Consider the following 11,673-nt stretch of genomic DNA (forward strand, 5'->3'; position numbering starts at 1 on the left):
TGCCATTATGAAACTGGTCACGTAAAACAAACTATGTGTACCATAAAGCAACCACAAGCGCAGCGCGTTTTGTTATGCGTGGCGCGTACTATTCAGACTGCAGCTTCTTTTCTTAGTTTCTGTATTTCTGAAAACAACCTAGGAGGCACAGTGGCCTCCCGTTGACCTTTTGCCGCCTGAAATTACCATAAAACAAAAAAAAATCCGCGACTTGACCTAAAACACGCTACATTATTCGACAACGCCACCCATCCAAACATCAGCCAATACACTACGTGCAGTCTGCAGGCTCCAGAAATGAGATGCCTTTCTGGTTCTTCTCGTGCAATGAAACTGTCTTAAAGTGGCTCCTCTCACGTGTCACGTCAGTTTGTGGACTTCGCTTTCAACCGCGCAGTGGCAGCCGCTGCTCCTGTGCTTGACATGTCTGCTTCGGGAGGGAACTTTGTCGAACGAATCGCCTCGCGAGGGTCAACTAACGCCCTCAAAGAGTGTTTTTAGTGAGAGTATCAATTCATTTTAGTTGCAGTCCAATCGAAAGGGCCAAGAAACCTCCCAGATGGCTGATAAGCGCGCCGATGCTGCCGAGCGCATTTCCGGCCACAAAGTGAAATTATATGTAAGTGTTCTCGCTTGTCATCTGCAGTTTCCGCCGTGAAGTACTAAGTAGTTTGGGTGTTTTGAAATTTCAATAAGCGTGCCTTTCTCTAGCCTCTACAAGCAGGTCAATGAAGCAAGCGAAACGTCATAATGTTTCATCGACGGTGCTGTGGTGTATGACGCAAGCTACGTTGTTGAATGGGCGCAGCCGATGCCGTCAATGAAGATCGCATCCACGTCACAGCTTTGGTGCTGAAAAGAAGGGGTCCAGGGAACCCACCACACAACGTCCCCGTGACGATTGAGTGCTGCGGATTTGGAAAGTACTGCTCTGTGGCTCGGTGTGCTTCGTCCGCCCATGAAAAAGGCGCTAGCTTTACCAACAATACTAAACAGAAGGGCGCGCCTGCTTTTACTTTGGGATATTGTATCTGTAGTTCAACAATAGTGACAGTGACAATAGTGACCATGGCTATGCCATACTATGAATGACTATGCTGTGCTTATCATCTCCCCTTCCTTTCCACATCTAACTCAGGTTCCAATAACTCCTTGCCCTTATTTCCCACCCTTGTCTCACTACACAAGACTATCCAATAATTTCCTCTCGCCCCTGCTTTCTTTTCATCGTCCTCCCTTATACTGCCCTTTCACACTTCTTCGGGCACAATACTATGCATCGCAATGCTATGTATTTCCCCCTTTTCAAGCCCTCTTTACCTTTCACCTGACTTCTTTCTTCATCCCAGTTGCTATATTGTTCTATACATGATCACGTTATGCTTTAAATTTTACCCTACTTTTCACCCTCCTTCGAAGTGCTGTGCACACGAGCCCCATAATAGCTTGGTAAAACATCTGCACACGGCCATCCTAGACAAAGTTCTCAGATGCTACCGAACTAACAAGTAAAGTATTATCACAAAATAATGCCAAATATGTGTGTAACTTTTGCAAAGACCAAAAGAAGCAGAGATGCAAAAGGTCACTACAGAGACAATGGCTTCGTTTAGATAGATGAGCAGCACTGTGAGAAGTTCACTGCCGTATGTTTTACTGTTAACAGTTCATTCATAGCGGAGAATATGATGCTTGCAATTTCATTTTGAAATTTTGGGAAGAAATCTCCACGCGCGATATAACAATTTGCAAAATGTATTTTTCGCATATTCAGACCATTAGATCAATGAAAATTTCTGAAACGTCGTATTCAAGGTCTCCGATACCCACAGATGGCAATGCTGTGCATTTTTATTGAACAGAACTTATGTAGGACTGTCAAAAAAGTTTGCGACTCTTGCTTACGCGCCCCTTCGCCCACTGAAGGTCGCCTGTAAAATCGGGAACACAACTTCCGGCAACTAACCACTAAGTGACGGCACCGCCGTGTCTTCCCTGCACCTTTGTCGAAATATGTATTCGGGAAAAATGACCGCAAGTGGAGTGCATACGCCCCGAAGAAATTTTGACTCAAAAGTGTTCAGCCAGAGAGAAGCGCAGTCATCGGTGTCGCGAGTCTCGCGTAGGCAGCGAGCATGAAGTGTCCCGAGCAACTTCTTCAAACGGCTGCAACACAAGACATCCTCGTCACCTGCATTAGCTTGCGAGTTCACCAGCGGCACCTCGTCAACTCTCTTACGTGAACGAAGAGCTTCACTGGTCTGTATACAACTTTTTCTTGTGATTCTTTTTTTCCAAGTGTTCTTTCATCATACCCAGCTTTTGAATAATTCTATTGTGTGCGTTGCGTCCCACGTAGTAACTCGGAAGCGGGAGGATGACCTGTCTCAATTCTTTTTTTGTATCTTTTTGATATCCATCATCTTGTTATTTATTACAATCCACGTTGTGTTTACTTCTATCTGCTATTTTCGAACATTGTTTTTTGCAGCTGTTCTTTTCATCGCACCCACTTGTGTTTCTCTCCTTAGTTAACATTTATAATTTCTTGCCTTGTTCTTGTTTCCATAAATGCTTATTTGTTTCCCAATAAATGTCCGCGTCAGCTGTATGTGTACGTCAATCAGAGCCAAATATCCCAACAAGTGGAACACCGCACGGGTCGACAAGCCTAAAAAAACTGAAATATAACACCTAGAGGCTTTCCAGGCACCGAAGGCCGAAGCTTTAACTGACCTCTTCATTGCATAAAACCTGAGTGACTTGTCTAGTTGTTGATTTGTTTTTCCTGAAATAAATGTTTGAATGTGTGTGTGTGTGCTATCGAGAACGCCCAATTGGCCCTCATTTCTCGAACCTGAGGTGGTGATGATACCACACCATGACAGTCAGTTATACGCATGCATAGCTAAATTTTGATGGACTCTAATGGTAAATCATTTTAACCCTCATTCGAAACGTAATACCTAATTCCACTCTGCCATGATAATGAATCATTCGCGTTTCGACGCAGTATTTCTTTCTTAGCGCATTTTGCTTTTCTACATTCAAGTTAACCATCATACCTTACAGTTATACTTGTCCTAGGTAAACACCGCATTGTTCTACCACTACTCTGACGTCCTCATTTATTAAATGCTCTCTTCATCACCTGTTACCATTATCTCTTCTTCGCTTGTTCTCTTCACTTCTCTTTCTCACCCATATTGTACTGTACAAGCCTACGCTACTGCACTGCTACCACTCTGCTATCCTGCTAGCGTGCTTCGGTAGATAAATGTTTGGGCCACTCGCCTTCGGAGCGTGGCTATGCGTGTGGGTGCCAAATCCTCCAGCGTTTTTGAGACTATCACGAATATACTTGAAAAAGTTTCCACGTGTTTTTCGAAGTTTAAAACTCACCCTGGTAATTTATTTTTGCTGCCAAAATTTCTCCTTCCCTTCTGTCTGTAATTTGGCGCTGACTGAGCTAGAAGGCGTCAGAAAACATTGTTATGAAAAAAAAACCGCTTCCATGTGTGTACAGTCAGGCCAAGCCCGACCACCGTATCATGGACCCTCTTGGCTGCCACAGCGAATAACCACGTTTCTTCATTCGATCGCTCCGAGCCCAACAACAAGAGGCGACGCCAGTCCATGTGGTCTAGGTTAGCGAATTGGTTGTGGTGCCTGCAAGAGGTATTGTGATAAATATCGGGATAAATTTTATGCAATAAAGCCGGGCTGGGATACGAACCCGTCTGTGTAGCCTGAGAGTCAAAGCCTGCTCTCATTTTAACCCATTGTTAGGAAGGGGAAAATTTTTTTCTGCCGAGATAAAAGTGCTGGGTAATTTCGTAATAGGTGGTCAGTTGATTTCTTTTTTCTACAACTGCGGGCTGGCGTGGGAAGTCTCCGTGGTCGCGGAAAGCGAGACCTCACTCCTTTGAAAGGGCCAGCTGGTTCAGGTTTGGGGGGGGCCTCACCTGATGGATCCCAAGTGAGCGGGGAACCACGTGAGAGTTCGGGTGGTCATGCTGTTTCCCTCTATTTATTGATAGTCTTAATTACACAAGGCGCCAATGCTCAAGGCATGGATAACTGCCCGTCAGTCGCTAATTATATCTCTATATACACAGGTCTTACACTATGCTAGTAGCAGTGACGCAGTACACCGGTAAATGGTATCATAATAAATATGCTTCAATGTTTTTTCCAGCTTTCAGGAGAGAACCCGTCTTCCTGAGAAAAAAAAGTCAGCCGCGTGAACACACAAGTGAAAAAGAACCTTATAATAAAATCTGGTACTTCAGCGGACAGTCTAGTTTAGGTTAGCGTGGGGTACTACTGATTAATGTACACTTTTTTATCACTTGATGGCTAATCTGCGAATCATTTACAACGGCGTAGCCAGGAAGGGAAGAGGAGCTGCTTAAACTTCCCTTTCCCCGTGCAGTTCAAGTATTCTTTAGTTGCACATTCGTATAGATAGGCGCACACATACGAATACACATACGCACGTACATGAAATATGACCGAAATCAATCCCCCCTCAACCCCCCCCCCCCCGAAAAATATTGTTTTTCTACGGTACTGATCTCTACATTTTGTCCTGATTCATTGTAACGCACCTATGTTGAGAGCACTAAATATGCCGTCCGTATCATCAGTCGGTTTGTGCATAAGACTGCCTTCAAAAGTGCATCATCCCGCTAGAGGTTCGTTGGCGGAAAGGTGACTGAGATCGGAAATTCAAAAAAAAATATTTCACCGCCTCTACCCAACGACACATGGCTACACGTGCCCGCTCTGCAGCATGCAAGACGCCCTTGCACATTTGCTTGTGGAATGCCAGTGCCATGCAAACCACGACGTGCAACTGGAGCGCGACCAAGCCCAAAGACTGAACGATGACAACCTCATGGAAACGTGGGAGGCCAAGCTCGTTTTCGAGGACCTAGAAGATCAGTGACGACTCGTCGCCAGGGCCAAGAGGGCAGTCGAAGCCAGAGGGTTCCTGGACTATGGAACCCTCCCAGCTTAGGTTGACTCCGGGCCTCGCTCGGAACACTGTTTCTAAAAAAAAAACATTTATTTCTCTCTCACACACACTCTCTCTCTAGTTGAAAAAAATTGCCCTTTAACAATTTCATTGTTTTCCACCAATACACAGAGATTTAAAAGGAGGTGTTGTGCATATTATTATTCTGACCACCAAGACGAAACTAACCCCATTCATTGTGGCACACCTCTCTTTGAAATGGAACGTAGATGATAGCCCCATTTCCATTTCGACTGCTGCTTCGATAATACTAAGTTAGCCGTCTGTGTCGTCAGTGGGTTCCTTCTGGAGATTGCCGTTGCAAGAGTATCATGGCGCTTGAGTGACGTAGGCTGAAAGCTGGTAGATATGCATAATTTGAAAAAAAAAATTCTCTAATTTTAAACAGCATAACCTATAATAGTTTCATTATTTTCAGCTAATACAAGGAACTTCACAACGAGGTATTGTGAATATTTTAGTCTGACCACCTAGGCGATGTTTTTCAGGCTGAATGCAAAGTATTTTTCCATAAAAAGTTATATGTGCAGTATTGTTCCGACTATGTGCTATAACTTTGGCACCCCAACTATTTTTAATTTGCAGCCTGTTAAGCAGGCCATTAGCACACATTTTACTTGTGTCTTTTGAGTTCACAATGTTCCCAGAAACGTCTGAAATTGGCAACTGTATTGACAATTACATGAAGAAAAAGACAACAGAAAATTGATATACATAAGTAAACCATTATTTTTACTGTTATACCTCTTCATTACCTTGCTTAAAGTATTATTTTATTGAGTAAATTTGAAAAACGTTTTTCGAGAAAAACTCTGACGCCCTCTCACTGAAGCAGCGTCAAGCTAGAGACTCTAATAAACAGGAAGAAAAAACTTCTTTGGTAGCAAAAATAAACGACCAGGGTGAGTTTCAAGCTTCGAGAAACAGTAGATATTTTTCAGCCATATTCGTGATTTTCAGAAAAACTCTGGTTGTTGTGGCATAGAACATACAGTTTTCTGAATATACACTAGAGGGAACTCTGGCGCTAGCATCTATGGGAGCTTCAATGCACGACACTTCTGTGAGCATAAGAATCCTTGGTAGTACACGGATTTGTCTAGTTTTCTTAATTTTGGCTCCGTGTGTGTTCGTGTGGCTTCGAGATGTTTTTTCACAAAAGAAGAATCAGCAAACTTTCAGGGGTTCCACTTCAACACATTATTATTTTAGGCCTACTATGTCAAATTGAGTCACGAAGTTTAAAATTGTGACGTTTTTTCTTCAAAACAAAACATGAAACGAGCAATGAACAAAGCCACAAGTGCGATTCGCCACGCGCAAGTACGAAGACTGGCAATTGTGTGTACTACCCATTATTCCCATGGTCGCTGAACATTGGCAGTGCCGAAGTCCCCTCTGGTTAATTTGGGGGAACTGATGCATGGAATCGTGACCTGAGTTCTAATCACGCTTTCTCAATATTTTTTCTATCCCTACTCGTTTTGTAGCGCATCAGACTTCTGGCATTACACGCAATACAAATTCGCATATGTTCAGCTAGCGAAACATCGGATGAAACAAAAGCAGACGAGGAAGAAGAGATCAGCGTGTGTGAAGAGAAAGCACCGGCAGGCATCTTTTTAGAGTCATTGACTTAGTCACTTTCAGTACCTCTCGCGGATCGCACTTCTATATTGGAAGCAGAACATAAAGTAATTATTTTCGCCTTTAGAAAACTTTCAATCAATGATGCGGCAGTTCTTATTGTTATTGATTCACTTTCCGTATGCAGACACATAACCTCAGCTTCTTCTTGGAATAGTCTCGCTTCTTTAATCCCGAAACAGTGCCGTTGGTGTGGATGCGAGGTCACTGAGGCGTATATATAATTGAAATGGCCGACACTCTTGTTCAGTGGTTTCGCCACAGAATCACGATTTTGTAAGTATTTCTTACTCGAGCATTCCATGAAAATTACAATACCAGTGCAATAATACGGTCATCTTTGTTTAGCTTGGAATATAATTGGTGGCCCTCTCGCAAATTAGAAGTGTGCATCACAAAATTTTGATGCCGAATTTCACCTCTTTATTTCTTATACACAGATCTGGTCAGCCGCTATCTCCAACCATGTCTTACTGTCAAATGCCTGAAACCATCGTACATTATTTACTTTTTTGCGGACGTTTCACAAGTCGTATCCTTTCCTTTGTCGCTTTTTCTCTGGAGCCGCAGCAACACGAGCGTCTACGTAGCAGTTTTAGAATTTTTCAAAAACACAAGACGATTTACTTGTTAAATTTTCTTTTTCTTCTCTAACTAAAAAATTCTAGTTCTCTGGAATTTTCATCTATGTATTTGCGTCAGTTCTTAGTTATTTACCTAACCTTTTTGTAAGTAATCTTATGATTATCCATTGTTAGATAAGCTAGATGACTAAATAATTATTTTTTCTTCATCAAAATAAAAATTCTTTTCCCCATTACAATAACTGCCGACTTAATGGCCAATCCCACATAGTGAGTACGATCCAAAGCATGTAAGAACAAGCCGGCAAGCAATCAAGCGCATCGGTTCATCACTCAGACAACTTGTGTTCACTCGTACCGGACATATGCCGGGCTTAGGAATCGTCACTGTTAATATCCAGGTGAATTTACTCATACTTCACTGAAGTGCTCACCACCGCGGGGGTTCAATGATTACGCTGATCGCCTGTGCACCCGCAAGATGCCGCTTCGATCTCGTCGCATTTCTCCAAAGGCGAAATTCTAATGACCCGTTAGACGTAAGGTAAAGAAATCCACGTAGTAGAAATTTCTACAGCCCTACAATACGCCATCGCTAAATATCGTATCGTGCCTTGACACACAAACAATCCTGAATCACTCTTTTTATTGTGAGAAGTTTACCACTGGATCTGAGGTGAGTCATTGTAATACAAGCCTATCGGAAATACTCGTGAATACGTTAACATATATTTGTAATAGTACGCGTTGGACAAATGCTAGACGTTGATATGCAAATACACCAAGACGTTGCGTACATGTCCGTACTGCTACACCTACATAAGATAAATATCGAATACTACATCAAACTCATCTGGTCTTCCTCCAGGTCGAGCAACAATTTGCGTTCGCGATTTGATAGCACGCAGTTTCGCCAAAAAGTAGTCAACTAGGCTCTCACTGGGTAAATGGACACGTCTGGTGACTTTATGCTGCCACTGCAAGAACGTAAGGTTGTCCCCAAATTGGCTCTCGAGGGCAGTCTTGAAATTTTCCCACGTGTCGAAACAGTTTCCAGCCACGCTCGTACAGTCTGCAGCCGGGCCGCAAAGCTTGTCAAGTGCTATGGCAAGGAAGTAGACGGTTCAGTGTGGTACGCTCGAGCTCTTCAAGCCACTTGTGTGCTGAAAGGCTACTGCCACCATTAAAGGTTGGCAGTGAAGCCGAGAGGTCAGGCAACGCAGTGACTTGGACTGAAACTGTCGGCCGTTGTGAGAACGTCCAAAACTGTTGCAGTAAGTCACTCAGCGCTTTCGTACTTAAAAATGACTGATAAGCGGTGCAGTCGGGCCCACCAGATGGTTGACAGTTGTGGGCTACATCATGAAGCATGCGTTCTATCATTTCATCCTTCGAGCCAGTCATCTCCAGATTACGGCGCAAAAGTTCAAGGCGAATTAAGCCCGCTGTGAAACCTTGAATGTCTTCTTCAGTAGCCTCATTCCAGTTTATAAGCGGAATTGCCATTGATGTACGGGCGGGCAAGGTCAAAGAAGGCTTAGGGCAGGCAAAGGCAAAGAAAATTTATACTACGTAGATTTCTTCCCCTTACACCTACACGTGTCACCAGAATTTCGCCTTTGGAGAAATGCGACGAGATCGAAGCGGCATCTTTCGGGTGTACTGCCGATCAGTGTAACCACTGAACCTCCACGGTGGGGAACACTTCAGTGAAGTATGAGTAAATTCACGTGGATATTAACAGCGACAATTCCTAAGCCTGGCACATGTCCATTACGAGTGAACAGAAGTTGTCTGAGTGATAAACAGGCATGCTTGATTACTTGCCGGCTTGTTCGTTCAAGCTTCCGTTCGTATTCACTATGAGGGATCGGCCATCAAACCGGTAGTTATTGTAATGGGGAAAAGCATTTTTTATTTTGATGAAGAAAAAATAATTATTTAGTCATCTAGGTAATTTAACAGCGGATAATCATGAAACGACTTATGAATATATTAGTTAAATAACTAGAAACTGACGCAAATAAATGAATGGTAATTCCAAAGAACTATTTGCACTCATTAGTTAAAAAAGAAAAATAAAATTTAACAATAAACCATCTTGTGTTTTTTGATAAATTCTAAAACTGCTACGTAGACGCTCCTGTTGCTGCTGCTCCAGAGAAAAAGCGACAATGGAAAGAATATGGCTTGTTAAACGTCGGCAAAAAAGTAAATAATCTACGATGGTTTCTGGCTTTTGACAGTAAGACATAATAGGAGATAGCACCTGACCGAATCTGTGTAAACGGAAATTAAGAGGCGAAATTCGGTATCAAAATTTTGTGATACACACTTCTAATTTGCAAAAGGGCCACCAATTATATTCCAAGCTAAAGAAAGATGGCCGTATTTTTGCGCTGGTATTGTAATTTTCATGGTATTATGAAGTGAAAAATACACACAAAACCTCGATTAATTGCAGAAACCACTGCAGAAGAGTGTCGGCCATTTCATTGATATGTGTGTCTGAGTGACCTGGCATCCACACCGATGGCACTGTTTTGGGATAAAAGAAGCGAGACTATTCCTCGAAGAAGCTGAGGTTATGTATGTGCATACGGAAAGTTAATCAGTAACAATAACAACTGCCGAATCATTGATGGAAAGTTTTCTAAAGGCGAAAATATTTACTTAAAGCTCTGCTTCCAACATAGAAGTGGTATTCGGAAGACGTACTAAAAACAACTAAGACAATGACTCTAAAAAGATGCCTGCCCACGATTTCTCTTCAAAAACGCTGATCAATTCTTCCTCGTCTGCTTTTGCTTCATCCGATATTTCGTTAACAGAACATGTGCGAATTTGTATCTCGTGCAATGCCAGAAGTATGATGCGCTACAAAACGAGTAGGGATAGAAAGAAAAAATTGAGAAAGCGTCATTAGAACTCAGGTCATGATCCCATGCATCAGAGTTCCCTCAAATTAATGAGAGGGGACTTCGGCACTGCCAATGTTCAGCGACCATGGGAATAATGGGTAGTACACGGAGTTACCAGTCTTCGTACTTGTGGGCGGCGAATCGCACTTGTGGCTTTGTTCATTGCTCGTTTTACGTTTGGTTTTGAAGGAAAAAACGACACCTTTTTGAACTTCGTGACTCAATTTGACATGGTAGGCCTAAAATAATAATGTGGTGAAGTGCAATCTCTGAAAGTTTGCTGACTCTTCTTTCGTGAAAAAACATCTCGAAGCCACACGAACACACACGGATCCAAAATTAAGAAAATTAGACAAATTCGTGTACTACCAAGGATTCTTATGCTCACTGAAGTGTTGTACATTGAAGCTCCCATAGATGGTAGTGCTAGAGTTCCCTCTAGTGTATATTTAGCAAACTGTGAGTTCTATGCCACAACAACCAGACTTTTTCCGACCATAACGAATATGGCTGAAAAATTTCCACTGTTTCTCGAAGTTTGAAACTCACGCCGGTCGTTTATTTTTGCTACCAAAGTTTTTTCTTCCTATTTCTTAGAGTCTTGCTTGGCGCTGCCTTAGTGAGAGGGCGTCAGAAAATAACTTTTTCTCTTAAAACGTTTTTGAGATTAACTCAATAAAATATTATTTTAAGCAATGGTAATCAAGTGGTATAACAGTAGAAATAATGGTTTACTTATGCATATCAATTTTCTTTTGACTTTTTCTTCATGCAATTGTCAATACAGTAGCCAAATTCAGACTTTTATGGGAACATTGAAAACTGAAAGGACGCAAGTAAAATGTGTGCTAATGACCTATTTAACAGGCTGCAAATAAAAATAATTGGGGCACCGATGTTATAGCATATAGTCGAAACAACATTGCTAATATAACTTATTTTGGAAAAACGACGTGCATTCAGCATTAAAAACGTCACCTTGGTGGTCTGACTAAAATATGCACAATACCTCATTTCGAAGCTCCATGTATGAGCTGAAAATCATGAAATTATTATAGGGTATGCTGTTTTAAAATAGAGAATTTTTTTTCGCAAATATGCATGTCTACCACCTTTCAGCCTACGTCACTCAAGCGTCATAATGCACTTGCAACGGCAATCGTCAGCAGGAACTCACTGACAACACAGACGGCTAACTTAGTGCTATCGAAGCAGCAGTCGAAATGGGAATGGGGCTATCATCTACGTTCCATTTCAAAGAGAGGTGCGCTACAATGAATGGGGTTAGTTTCGTCTTGGTGGTCAGAATAATAATATGCACAACACCTCCTTTTAAATCTCTTTGTATTGGTGGAAAACAATGAAATCGTTATAGGGCAATTTTTTTCAACTAGAGAGAGAGTGTGTGTGAGAGAGAAATAAATGTTTTTTTTAGAAACAGTGTTCTGAGCGAGGCCCGGAGTCAACCTAAGGCGGGAGG

The sequence above is a fragment of the Rhipicephalus microplus genome, chromosome X (assembly GCF_043290135.1).
Source record: "Rhipicephalus microplus isolate Deutch F79 chromosome X, USDA_Rmic, whole genome shotgun sequence".
NCBI lineage: Eukaryota > Metazoa > Arthropoda > Arachnida > Ixodida > Ixodidae > Rhipicephalus > Rhipicephalus microplus.